The sequence below is a fragment of the Amaranthus tricolor genome, chromosome 13 (assembly GCF_026212465.1).
Source record: "Amaranthus tricolor cultivar Red isolate AtriRed21 chromosome 13, ASM2621246v1, whole genome shotgun sequence".
In the NCBI taxonomy this organism is placed as follows: Eukaryota; Viridiplantae; Streptophyta; class Magnoliopsida; order Caryophyllales; family Amaranthaceae; genus Amaranthus; species Amaranthus tricolor.
Window position 1 is genome coordinate 19,645,942 of NC_080059.1, and position 14,033 is coordinate 19,659,974.

Below are 14,033 nucleotides of genomic sequence, written 5' to 3' on the forward strand. Positions count from 1 at the left end.
TCTTCTCTATCCAATGGGAAATATTTCTACTCTTGCATGAATCTAATTTTCATTTCATCCGGGAAAAGCCATCTTTTTCTCAACAATGTCTTTGTCATTTGATCCAATAGTGTTCCCTTAGACAGGAACAGATTTGATAAATACTAATAACTCTTGAATAGAGTCATCATCATTATCATCATCATCATCATTATCATCATTCTACCCAGTGTATCTCATTCATAGAAGAACTATGGACAGGGTCTGGGGAGGGAAGGATGGCGACAACTCAAACCCATAAAGGAGAGCGCGACCAAAAGGAGTCCCCCGGCTCGAGAAAGATAGGAGACGTAGCTACACGGTAAAGATAAAATAAATGCATACAAATAAAATAAATAAGTAGAACCAACTACAAGATAAAAGAGAACAAAAACTAATAATAAAAGAACTGAGAGAAGCAAGATGGCAAGAACACCAAAAGGTAATATAAGAGGACAATCAGTACTCTAAAACATGGATATGGCGCCTCCAACTACCCCTATCCCTAGTCAAGCCCTCAGAGAGGTTTAACTCATGCAATTCACTTTTATTTGCTCATCTTAAGTTCTCCTGGGTCTTCCTCAACCCCTCTTACCCTCTACTATAATGATTTCTACCCTTCTCACAGGGGCCACGGAAGTCTTTCTCTGCATATTTCCAAACCACCTCAATCTGTTTTCGCGCATTTTTCCAGAAATAGGGTCTACCCCTAGTTTGTCCCTAAACTCTTGGTTTCTAATACGATCTATCAATGTGTGCCCATATATTCATTCGATAATGAGCTATTGGTTCTAAGCCATCTCTGGCGATTAATCAACAATTCAAAGTGCTTTTCTTGCGTATTCTTTAGAAACTAGCGTTGAATATAGATGTAGGAGGATTCATTTGGAAAGTAAGAAGCCCCTTTGATATCTTTGCATTTGCAAAGAATTCACGATGTGAAAACACAGAGCCAAAGGGCTGATATTTGAATAGGAAAAAGAGTGGATCCGAGGGGTCCCAAATGAATTGGCTTATTCAAAAAAATTCATGTTCTTTGGAAAATCTATCTCGTGTCTGGTACTTCATGGTTCCACTCTACAAGAACTCCGACTCATTCTCTTGAAGCTCATCCTGTTTATTATAAATGATTCGCTTGCCCCGAAATGACCCGACCCAATAGGGAAATCCTAATTCATTGGGCCTTTTGATACAATCAAATAGAAAGCCCCAGGGGTTCCATATTCTAGGAGCCAAAACTATGTGATTGAATAAATCCTCCTCTACCTGTTGCGGATCGAGGGCTCCTTCCCCTTCTTCCAATTCCGATTCGTATTTTTCATAGAGAAATCTATGATCAAGAATAGAACATGATCCATTTTGCATCATATCAAAAGGATCCCTTAGTTTGGACCAAAGAAACAACGTCACTCAACCATTCTGACTGCAATCTTCTTTTGTCCGTGAGGATCCCACAAGAGCGCCTTCTACTACTAATAGGCCATGAACTACATAAGAATCATTCTCAACGAGTCAATAAACAGTGATCCCTTTTTTTTATCGAGTTCGGGTAGAGACCAAAGATCTTGAGCGACCGATCCGGCAGAACAACTCAAAAGATAAAGAAGTATCGTTAATTTCTTCATGCTCCTTCCAAGTTCGAAATACCATTTGTACAAATAAGAATCCCCTACGTTACATGATTTCTTCTTCATATAGATAGATATAGGATCTATAGGGTATATATACTTACATATATATATATATATATATATATATATATATATATATATATATATATATATATATATATATATATATATATATATATATATATATATATATATATATATATATATATATATATATATATATATATATATATATATATATATGGCAAAATGTTAAAAAACTACCTAGTATATATCCCATTTTACAAATAACTACCTTAAATAAAAATTTTTGCAAAAAACTACCTTACATAATACAATTGTTTGCAAAACACTACCTTATAACGGATTTTGGCATTTGATCGGTATATTTAACCGTTGACCAGCACGTGCCAGACACGTGGTACTTTAATTAACCTAACTCTTCTTCATTTCACTTTAGAGCATTCGAAAATCCATTCCTTCTTCCTCCTATTTGCAGCGATAAACCCTAATTTTCTTTCTTTCCTCTTTCTTTCATTCACCTTGCATTCGAATCCCTAATTCATTCAAAGATCATCATTTTCTTCCAATTAATTAGTTATGTCTTCTTGTTCTTCAAGAGAAAATTCTTCATTTGAAAAATGTGGGTGTGGAGTTCCCTTTGCAAGGAGGGTTTCATGGACCAAGTAAAATCCAGGAAGAAGGTTTAACACTTGCGTTTTTTATGATCCTGATACAAAATGGAGGGGATGCAAAAAGTTTAAATGGGTTGATGAACCTGAAATGGCTGTTTGGCAAAGAGAAGTCACTAACAAGCTTGTGGAGGAGAAGCGACAATTGGCAACCGAAATCAAGATTTTGACATCAAGGGTTTCTTGCTTGGAACATGAAAAGGAACAAGCACTTTCAGAAATTAAAAGGATTAAGAAGAAATGGATGAATGAGAGGAAGCATGGAAATCAGATTACAAGCTTTGTATTAGGGTTTTCCTTTTGTTATTTTTTGGTGTTTCTTGTATTAATCAAGGCTAGTAATTGAAGTTTAGGACCTATTTAAGAATAATTGTAAGAGTGATTTGGGTATTGTAACTTGATCATGATGAATGAATGAATTAAGCTTTTATTTTTTCCATTTAATTTCTTTGCAGGTACTGTAAATACACATGTGTTTATGTAATGTGTGTTGTGTATGCTGTGTGTGCTGTGTTGTGCTTGCTGTGGATGTTTTGTTTGCTGTGGTTGATAGAATTACAATTACATCAAAATCTTGGTGTGTTTGCTGTGGTTGCTGTGTTTGCTGTGGTTGCTGTGTTTGCTGCATCTCCAAACATTTTGAGTACTGTAATTGATGTGGTGTCTGTAAAAACATTTGGTTTTGGTGTGTTTGCTGTGTTTGCAGCACCCAAACTTAAAATTTAATTGATGTGGTTGCTGTAAACACTGTGTTGGTGTTGCTGTAAACTTCAGAGTGCACATTTGGCTCAGGTGCACACAGAACTTAAGCTTTCATTTTCAGCACTGGCTAAATTGAACACAGTAACTAATTGAACACAACTTTCATTTGCTAAAATACAGTTCAACATAGTACATTCTTAGTTCATACACATTACAACCTCAAACTCATACACTTATACTAATTCAACACATTACCTTCCTCATCATCATTCAATGCACCCAAATCATAATCATCAGACTGCGGTTCATCATCATTAAAGTATATGTCTCTATTGTTTTGTTCATCAACCTCCTTATCTACTATCAACCTAATTTCCTCATTATCTATAAACACATCATCAAGACCATAAACTACATTTTCCGCAAACAAATCAGAATCATCCTCATATTCATCTTCATTACCACATCTATAATCATCATCACTACTATCCTCGACCTAATCAGCATCACCATCTACATTTGCTAAAACCAACTCAGAACTTTCAATGACCACCTCATCTACCCTTACATTACCCACCTCAGTTGCCAACTCAGACTGCTTCTTTTTCGAATCACTGGCTTTTTTACGGATTGTCAATTTCTTCATCTTATTGATTTAGCTAATTTTAAGAACCCTAATACATTATTCACATACAACAACAATCAATTTACAAATTACAAGATATGAAACAACAAATTCAATAGAAAAATCGATGCAAAAGGAAGCAAATCTGAAAAACAAAATAAATTTTAAATTATACCTAAAATACAACAATGAAGTACAAAATCATAATTAAGTAGTTGTACATACCGGATTTGCTTAGAAATTTCAATGAGATGAAGTTACGAGGTGGATGGGAGCGAAATGAGAAGCTACAGCAATGGAAAAATGGCTGGAAATGGCAGGATTGAAAAGAATTTCGAATGCTCTGAAGTGAAATGAAGAAGAGTTAGGTTAATTAAAGTACCCCTCGCGCCTGGCACGTGCTGGTCAACGGTTAAATATACCGGTCAAATGCCAAAATCCGTTATAAGGTAGTGTTTTGCAAACAATTGTATTATGTAAGGTAGTTTTTTGCAAAAATTTTTATTTAAGGTAGTTATTTGCAAAATGGGGTATATACTAGGTAGTTTTTTAACATTTTGCCTATATATATATATATATATATATATATATATATATATATATATATCCTATTTAGCAGGGTTCCCGGCTATTGGGTACCCGGATTAACCGAGTGGGGACACTGAGTACTCGGATTTAATGATTCAAATTTAATTGTTGATACCAAAGTTGTCATAAATAAAATCAATTCGTATTGTCATTGAAAATCTAAACAATTACTGAAATAATACCAAAGGGCTCTCATTTCTGAATTGATGAAAAAGACATAAATAAAACTAAAACAATTAAAAAAATACAGAAAATTGAATTGCGGCACACAATAACACCCAACAGCTAATCAGCTATATTACCATTGTTATTATCATTTATCAATTATGTATTTCTTCATTTTTGCTCATTAGCCATAATTCTTGATCAATAGCGGCAGATATTACCATTTGTGAATCATCATGTGGTTTTGAAATGAAAAGTTCAAAACTGTCATTTTACTTAATTCAATTAGATATGTTTTCTTAAACGGTTAACGCATAGGGGCGAATATTTAATATGTTTTCCACAATCTGACCCGATTAAAACGGATCGGTTACCCCCTGTGAGAAAATATTTTTATAAAAACATTGACCAGCTAGTTTAATAATACAAAAAATCCTTTCTGGTAAGAAAATTACGAATGAGAAGCCCAGCTTCAGCTTCATAAAACTTGTTACAAAGCATAAGAAGTCAAATAACTCTTGCTTTAATTTTTAATTCCAAATAAAAAGACAAATATTTATGATTTATAAATTATAATATTTCCTATCATACCCAACCTTTTTCAAACTTTAGCATGGTGTTCCAACATACTTAATCTTGCTATCGCATGTTGGGCCATCTGGTTTGTACGAAATCAACTTGCTATCGAAGGTTCTTCTCTGAATATTGTCGAGACAGTAACTCAGTTTATCACTATGGTTCCTGATCACAACTCTTATACGTCCAAAGTGTTCTATTCTTGCAACCTCCCTCAAACTATGCCTTGCCAATGGTCTCCTCCGGAGGAAAACTGGGTCAAGATAAATGTGGATGCTCATGTGGCTATGGAGGCGAATAGAGGTCTGGGTGCGGTTATTCGTGACAGCAATGGAACACTCCTGGCTGCTGGTGTGAAGAGGGTGTGTGCGCTCTGGTCTCTTGACATTAGTGAACTTGCCGCAGCTGTGTATGGTATGGAGCTAGCCATTTTCTTGGGGTACTCCTACGTCCAACATGAGGGGGATAATCTAAATGTTATGAAGTCTATCAATAGTAAGCTGACTGGATGCTCTCCTTTCTTCCTTCTTTATCAACTGCATCTCCTCGTCTTGTCTCTTGCTGGTTTTAATAGTAGTATTGTTGGTTGTGATAATACCGTGGCTCATATGGTAGCTCGTTGGAAGTTGGGCTCTTTCGAGAAAATTATTTATATGTATCCTTTTCCCCAAATACTTGTAACTCTGGTTTCTCTTGATTTAATATGATTGTTGCAGTCCGCATGTGTTATTAAAAAAAAACCATTTTCAACCCAAAACATTATAACAAACAAAAATTCCTAATTAATCACCTTAATTTTTAAATCACTACAAAAAGACAAAAAAAATAATAATAAAATACAAGAAAATCAAAAACGATAAATTAAAATAACAAAACATTGACCGTACTAAGACCTTTTCTTATAACAAATACTTCGACACTGATTATCATTTGCTATTATTATTTTCATATCTTTATTTTAAATTACTTTTTATTGGAAGAAGAGTGCACTTAATTTTTAAATATGGATTTTAAAATAGTTTGTTATGAATGGTAGTATACTAATGTGATTATAAATGATACTATACTAATGTGTGACTTGAGTGCACATTAAAGGGTTGAATTCATGTGTGTGACTCTTGAGTTGTGGAATCCAAAAGGGTGTAATAAGGTGAAGAGTATTCATGGGAATTATTGGTGTTAATGAAGATTAAGGTGAAGAGTCTCATGTGTGTGACTCTTGAGATAATGCCTTTTCAAGTTCTTAGAGTTATTTCATAGTATTCATTACCCTAAATTAACTATGTATTTATGTGAGTCATTCATCTTCAAGTACCTAGCACTATAAATAGGGCTCTCATACCCACACTTCAAGTATGCAAAACACATCAAACACAACCCTTAAGCCAAACATATAGCCTATTGTTGTTATCTCTATCTCAATTGTAATAATTCATATTGAAGTGTTGTTTGTATTCATTTGATATAATATAAACATAAACTACACACCACGGAGGACGTAGCCATCATTGGGTGAACCTCCTTAAATCTTTGTGTCCTTGTTTGTTACTTTGTCAAACTTAATTTTGCTCATTGTTGTTTGTTCTTAACATCGTAAGTATTTGGCGATCGTTTTCAAATGGTATCAGAGCCAAGGTTATTTTGCGGTGTTTTAAGAAATTATTACTTGAAAATCATGACTACAATGAATCTCGATATTGAGAAGTTTGATAGGAATGTAAACTTTGGCTTATGGCAAGTCAAAATGAGAGCCATTTTGATTCAAAATGGTGTGCACAAGGCGATTGATGGTGTAGAGAAGATGCCGGAAGGAATGTCCGCATCGAGATGGGAAGAGATAGACACAAAGGCGTTATCGGCAATCCAATTATGCTTATCCAATGAAGTTCTAAGAGAGGTTGTTAAAGAAACAACAACCAAGAGTATATGGGAGAAATTGGAATCACTCTACATGGCCAAGAGTGTTACCAATAGGCTACTTTTGAAGAGTAGACTCTACGACTTACGCTTGGAGGAAGGTAAACCTTTAAAACCTCACTTGGATGAGTTTTGTTCCATTGTTATGGATTTACAAAACATTGATGTTAAGCTTGATGATGAAGACTTGGCAATTTATCTTTTATGTTCTTTACCCCCTTCTTATAAAAATTTTAGAGAAACTCTACTTTATGGTAGAGATAATTTGAGTAGTGATGATGTGAAGAATGCCTTGACTCAAAGGGATCTCATTGATACACAATTGTCACAAAAGTCACCAAGCAATGCTAGTGACGGTTTGTTTGTAAGAGGGAGGTCACAAGAGAAAGGTTCCACTAGTGGGAGTGGAAACAAGGGTAAAGGAAGGTCCAAGTCCGTGAGGCCAAACAAAAATAAGTCTTGTAACTATTGCAAGCTTAAGGGCCACATCAAGAAGGATTGTTGGAAGCTTAAGAGAAAGCTAGAAGAAGAGGCAAGGGAAGGAACTAGCAATGCCAATGCTAGTTACGTGAATGATAGTGATGATGGCGATGTTCTTGTTGCCACTCATGAGTACAAAGGTAATAATGAATGGATTCTTGATTCGGGGTGCACATTCCACATGACTCCCAACAAAACTTTCTTCCATACATTTGAAAGTGTTGATGGGGGAAATGTTACCATGGGAAACAACACCACATGTAAGGTTGTTGGGATTGGGAGCATTAAAATTAAAATGTTTGATGGGATTGTGAGGACCTTAACCGATGTAAGGTATGTCCCGGGCTTGAAAAAGAATCTTTTATCTTTGGGTACTCTTGATAAGATCGGGTGTAGAATCACTTGTGAAGGTGGAGTTATGAAGGTAGCCAAGGGTTCACTAGTGGTGATGAAGGGGAGGTTGAATGGGAGTTTGTATGCTCTTCAAGGTTCAACCATTCTTGGCTCGGCGAATGTATCCACAAGCACAATGTCCGATCGTGATACCAAACTTTGGCACTTGAGGCTTGGTCACATGAGCGAAAGAGGTATGTTTGAACTCTCTAAACAAGGTTTATTTGATGGAAAAAATTTTGGAACCTTGGTTTTTGTGAACATTGTGTTTATGGGAAACACAAGAGAGTTAGTTTTAAACCCGCCATCCACAACACTAAGGGGATATTAGATTATGTCCATTCCGACTTGTGGGGGCCTTCACGAACGCCCTCCCTTAGTGGTTGTAGCTACATGTTGACCTTTATTGATGATTACTCTAGAAAAGTTTGGTGTTACTTTATAAAAAATAAATATGAAGTTTTTGATGTCTTCTTGGAATGGAAGAAGATGATTGAAAAGAAAGCCGGCAGGAGCATCAAGACCTTGAGAACCGACAATGGTCTTGAATTCGTTGATAGCAAGTTTCTCAATTATTGTTCTAATGAAGGTATTGTTAGACATAGAACTTGTGCAGGTCGTCCTCAACAAAATGGTGTTGCGGAGAGGATGAATAAAACGTTATTGGAAAGGGCAAGATGCATGCTAAATCAAGCAAATTCGGGGAAACAATTTTGGGCCGAAGCGGTGGCTACGGCATGTTATTTGATCAACCGTTAACCTCATACCGCCTTGAAGTTCAAGTCGCCACAAGAGGTATGGTACAACACTCCGGTAAACTATTCTAGTCTTAGAATCTTTGGTTGTCCAGCTTATATTCATGTAAATGATGGTAAGTTAGAACCTAGGGCTAGAAAAGGTATCTTTGTGGGGTATGGAGTGGGTGTAAAGGGGTATAGGGTATGGTGTAATGAATCAAAGAAAATTATTGTTTCTAGAGATGTTGTTTTTGATGAAGATAGCATGCTTGTATCTAATGTTGAAAAACCTTTTAATAATGATGATAATGAAGCACAAGTGGAGGTTGAATCCTCCAATGTTGATAATGAGAAAAATGATGATGTTCAACAAAGGTCTCCTCCTTTGTCCACAACTAGGCAAAGAAGGAAGATCGTGGCTCCAAGGAGGTACATTGAAGAGTGTGATTATGTTGTTTATGCTCTCAACATTGCTAGCGAAGTCGAAGGGTTAAATGAACCAAGTACGTACAAGGAGGCTATGGCCTCAAATGACTCAAGCAAGTGGTTGATTGCTATGAAACAAGAGATGGAATCTCTTGCGAAGAATGGAACTTGGGATATCGTTGTTGCACCAAAGAAAAAGAAGATTGTGGGGTGCAAGTGGATATTCAAGAGGAAGGAGGGTCCTTCTAGTGATATTCCTCCCATCTACAAAGCAAGGGTTGTTGCAAAGGGATACTCTCAAATTGAGGGTATTGATTTTCACGAAGTTTTCTCTCCGGTCGTGAAACACTCTTCTATTAGGGCATTGCTTGCTTTGGTGGCGATGGAGGATTTGGAGTTACATCAATTGGATGTAAAGACGGCTTTTCTTCACGGTGAGCTTGAAGAAGAAATCTTTATGAAGCAACCGGAAGGTTTTGAGGTAGCCGGTAAGGAGAATCATGTGTGTAGATTGAAGAGGTCATTGTATGGGTTGAAGCAATCTCCAAGGCAATGGTACAAAAGGTTTGATTCCTTTATGATTTCACATGATTTTGTTAGAAGTTCTTATGATAGCTGTGTTTATCTTAAGAAATTTGAAGATGGTTCTTTACTATATTTGCTCTTATATGTTGATGATATGCTAGTAGCATGTAGCTCTTTGCTTAAGGTGGAGGACTTGAAAGAGTTGCTTTCAAGTGAATTTGATATGAAAGATCTTGGTGAAGCCAAGAAGATTCTTGGGATGGAGATTTTGAGAGATCGGGCTAAGGGTGTCTTATACCTTAGTCAAAGGAAGTACATTGAGAAAGTTGTTCAACGTTTCTCCATGGATGATGCTAAAGGTGTGTCTACTCCTCTTGCTTCTCATTTCAAATTGTCCAAGAATTTGTGTCCACAAACAAAAGAGGAAGAAGAGCAAATGGTAAGAATTCTATACACTAGTGCCGTTGGTAGCGTTATGTATGCTATGGTATGCTCTAGGCCCGACATTGCTCATGCGGTGAGTTTGGTGAGTAGATATATGTCTAATCCGGGTAAGGGACATTGGGAGGCACTAAAATGGCTATTGAGGTATTTGAAAGATACTTCAAATGTTTGTCTCATGTATGGGAAAAATTCAAGTGAGCTAACCGGGTTTTGTGACTCGGATTATGGTGGTGATCTAGATAATAGAAAGTCCACAAGTGGGTTTGTGTTTACTTTGGGTGGTTCGGCGATTAGTTGGCAATCATCTTTGCAAGATGTGGTTGCTCTTTCTACAACCGAAGCGGAGTACATAGCCGTGGCCGAGTCATTCAAGGAAGCAAAATGGCTTAAAGGTCTTGTTGGTGAAATGTGCAATAAGGTGTGTGAGGTAAGTGTGCATTGTGATAGTCAAAGTGCAATACATTTGGCTAGAAATCAAAATACATTTCATAGAAGGTCCAAGCACATTGACATTAAGTATAACTTTATCCGGGATGAAGTTGAGCACAAAAGGGTGTTATTGAAGAAAATTGACACTACGGAAAATCCGGCCGACATGATGACAAAGTCATTACCTACTACCAAGTTTGAGTTATGTGTTGACTTGGTAGGTTTAGCTACTTGCTTGAGATAATGCCCTCTTGGGCATTTTGAGGTGTGTATGTTTTTTGAATATGAAGTGGATTGATGAATGTTGTGACTTGGGTGAACTCAAGTCAAGGTGGAGATTGTTATGAATGGTAGTATACTAATGTGATTATAAATGATACTATACTAATGTGTGACTTGAGTGCACATTAAAGGGTTGAATTCATGTGTGTGACTCTTGAGTTGTGGAATCCAAAAGGGTGTAATAAGGTGAAGAGTATTCATGGGAATTATTGGTGTTAATGAAGATTAAGGTGAAGAGTCTCATGTGTGTGACTCTTGAGATAATGCCTTTTCAAGTTCTTAGAGTTATTTCATAGTATTCATTACCCTAAATTAACTATGTATTTATGTGAGTCATTCATCTTCAAGTACCTAGCACTATAAATAGGGCTCTCATACCCACACTTCAAGTATGCAAAACACATCAAACACAACCCTTAAGCCAAACATATAGCCTATTGTTGTTATCTCTATCTCAATTGTAATAATTCATATTGAAGTGTTGTTTGTATTCATTTGATATAATATAAACATAAACTACACACCACGGAGGACGTAGCCATCATTGGGTGAACCTCCTTAAATCTTTGTGTCCTTGTTTGTTACTTTGTCAAACTTAATTTTGCTCATTGTTGTTTGTTCTTAACATCGTAAGTATTTGGCGATCGTTTTCATAGTTAATGAACTAATATGATAAGAAATTTAAAAAACAAACAAAATGGAAACAAAAGTGAAAAAAGCTTACAGCATCTGGGATTTTGTTTTATACCCACAAAAACAGATACAGGAAAAGTAAGAGGGAGTGCGGCAGAGAGTTTAGAGGGAAAAGAGAACGGCTTTTTGCTTGGTGAGGCATCCCAATCGCAGGTCATTTGTACTCTGTTTCTCGTCAAACTTTAGCATGGTGTTCCAACATATCCAATCTTCATATCTGATGGTTGATTGTCGTCTTGTGCATTGTAAGTGGGTAATTTGTATTTAGCCATAATTTTCCTAATTGTTATTTTACCACTTATGAGTGATGTTTTAGGATTGTTTGTTGTTTGTGTTGACTTTAGTATTGACTAAAAAGGATTTTGATTGTAACTATTAATTTATTAGTTATTAGTGGAAGAGTTTGGTACCACGTACGGTCCTGTGCTCTTTTTCTTACTGGGTTCCACGTGAAAATATCGTGTGTGCTTGATTGTGGGATTATTACCGCTTGTTTGATTAAATTGATTTAGTTTGCTCATCTAACAACACAATAGGAGAAAATGTGTGTTATAATGGCACTTTTCTCAACATAGTTGTATCAATAGTAAGGTTTATATTACTTAGGGTGTCATTCTTGTGTTGTTTTATGATGGACGATAAAATTAGTATGTACGGTATGATTTATTTGGACTCTACTAATTATGTTGTGTGGAAAACTAAGTTGGAGGATATTCTTTATATGAAAGATTTGTATGAACCAATCTTAAATGAGTCTATGCCCTCTAGTAGGGATGGCAACGGGTCGGATCCGGGCCGGGTCCAGGTGGACCCGGATCCGGATCCGTTTTCAAGAGCAGGATCCAGATCCGGACCCGGATCCGTGGGTCCAATTTTACAAGACCCAGATCCGGATCCGTGGGTACTGCGGATCCAGTACCGGATCCGGGTCCAAAAACGGGTCCTGTTTTAATTTATGTGGTAATTTTTAAGTAAACATTAATAATAAAATTCTAATTTTTTTACTTGCTTTTCAATAATACAGATTCTCATCCTTTCAAACAAACATAACCATTAGCAGCCATTCATCCACACAAATCTTCTGCAATCTTCATCCCTTCTCCTTTGTCCTTGCCATGCATCCATTGATCTACTTCCCCTCAAAAACACTTGTTTTTCTCTGTCCTTATTCACTTCACCCGTTTTCTCTCTCTTAAGTTCTCAATTCTTGCGCATTCCTCTGTTCCCAACCCTACCATAATCCCCATACACCTTACTTGACCCTTGAATGGCAGCCATTGATTTCCAATCCCCTTTTCCTTCACCTTGATTCGCTCGCCTGTCCCTATTCGGCATATTAAATCCCCTGTGATTCGCTCTTGTGTGACCCCGATACACCGTACTAAACCTTTTCATCTCAGCCGTCGATCGTTCATTTTTCGACTTTGTTGTAGTCAGACTAACTTCCTTGAGCTTTCGTTCAATCTTTGACGTTTGTTCATCTCCTTTTACTTGATTATCTAGTTTCTCAGCCATCTGATATTCTCCTTTCTCTTCAATGTCGATTTTCACCTCTGTGATCTAATACTCGAGGCAGAGGGAGCGAGGGAGGGAGTCTGGGACTGGGACTGTGCTGCGAGCCTGCGACAGTGAGCGAGTGTGGGAGACGGCGGCACTGGGGTCTGGGAGTGGCGAGGACTGAGGAGGCAGGAGAGGAAGGAGGGTATTCAAATTTCAAAGTTTCAAAGTTTAATCTCAAAATGAAAACAGGGCTAGGGTTAGGGGTTAGTGGGTTACTGATATAAAAAAAAATTTAAAAAAAAAAAAAAAAAAAAAAACGGGTCCTCTAGATCCGCGGGTCCGGATCTGGGTATTTTTCCCAGATCCGGATCCGGACCCGTGAAATTTAACAGGATCCGGATCCGACCCGGATTCGACGGGTCTATATTTTTAAGACCCAGATCCGTGAAAACGGATACGGATACACGGATCCGGGTCGGGTCCAGTACCCATTGCCATCCCTACCCTCTAGTCAAGATGAAACTAGATGGAAAGTTTGGAATCGAAATGCAGTAGGAACCATTAAACAATTTGTTGATATTAATGTGCTCCAACATATTGCAAATGACACAAATGCTTATAAATTGTGGAAGAAACTTGAGGCTATGTATGTAAGGAAGAATGCCTCAAGTAAAACGTTATTGATGAAAAAGTTGGTAAAGTTAGAATTGCATGATGGTAATAGCATGTTAGTACATTTGAATGAATTTCAGGGTTTGACTAATGAGTTGTCTGCATTAGAAATGTCTTTGAATGATGAGTTGCAGGCATTATTGCTACTATGCTCATTGCTAGAGAGTTAGGACAAACTAATTTTATCACTTAGGAATTCTGCTCCTGATGGTAAGTTGACAAGGATAGTGTCAAAACTAGTTTGTTGAATAAAGAGACTAGGAGAAAGGAGATGGGTTTCTCCAATCATTCTGAAGCTCATTATCTAGCACAAGAGTCCAATCGAGGGAGAAGCAAAAGTCGAGCTTCTCGAGATAGAGACAATTCTAGGGACAATTCTAAATCCAAGAGTACAGTAATTTGTCATTACTGCAACAAGTTGGGTAATATTAAAAGGTTCTGTAGAAAGATAAAAAGAGACAAGTCGAACTAAAGAAATGGTGATTCCTCTTAGGCGAAGTCAGATGAGAAAATACTAGAGCTTTAGCAATAAGTGATT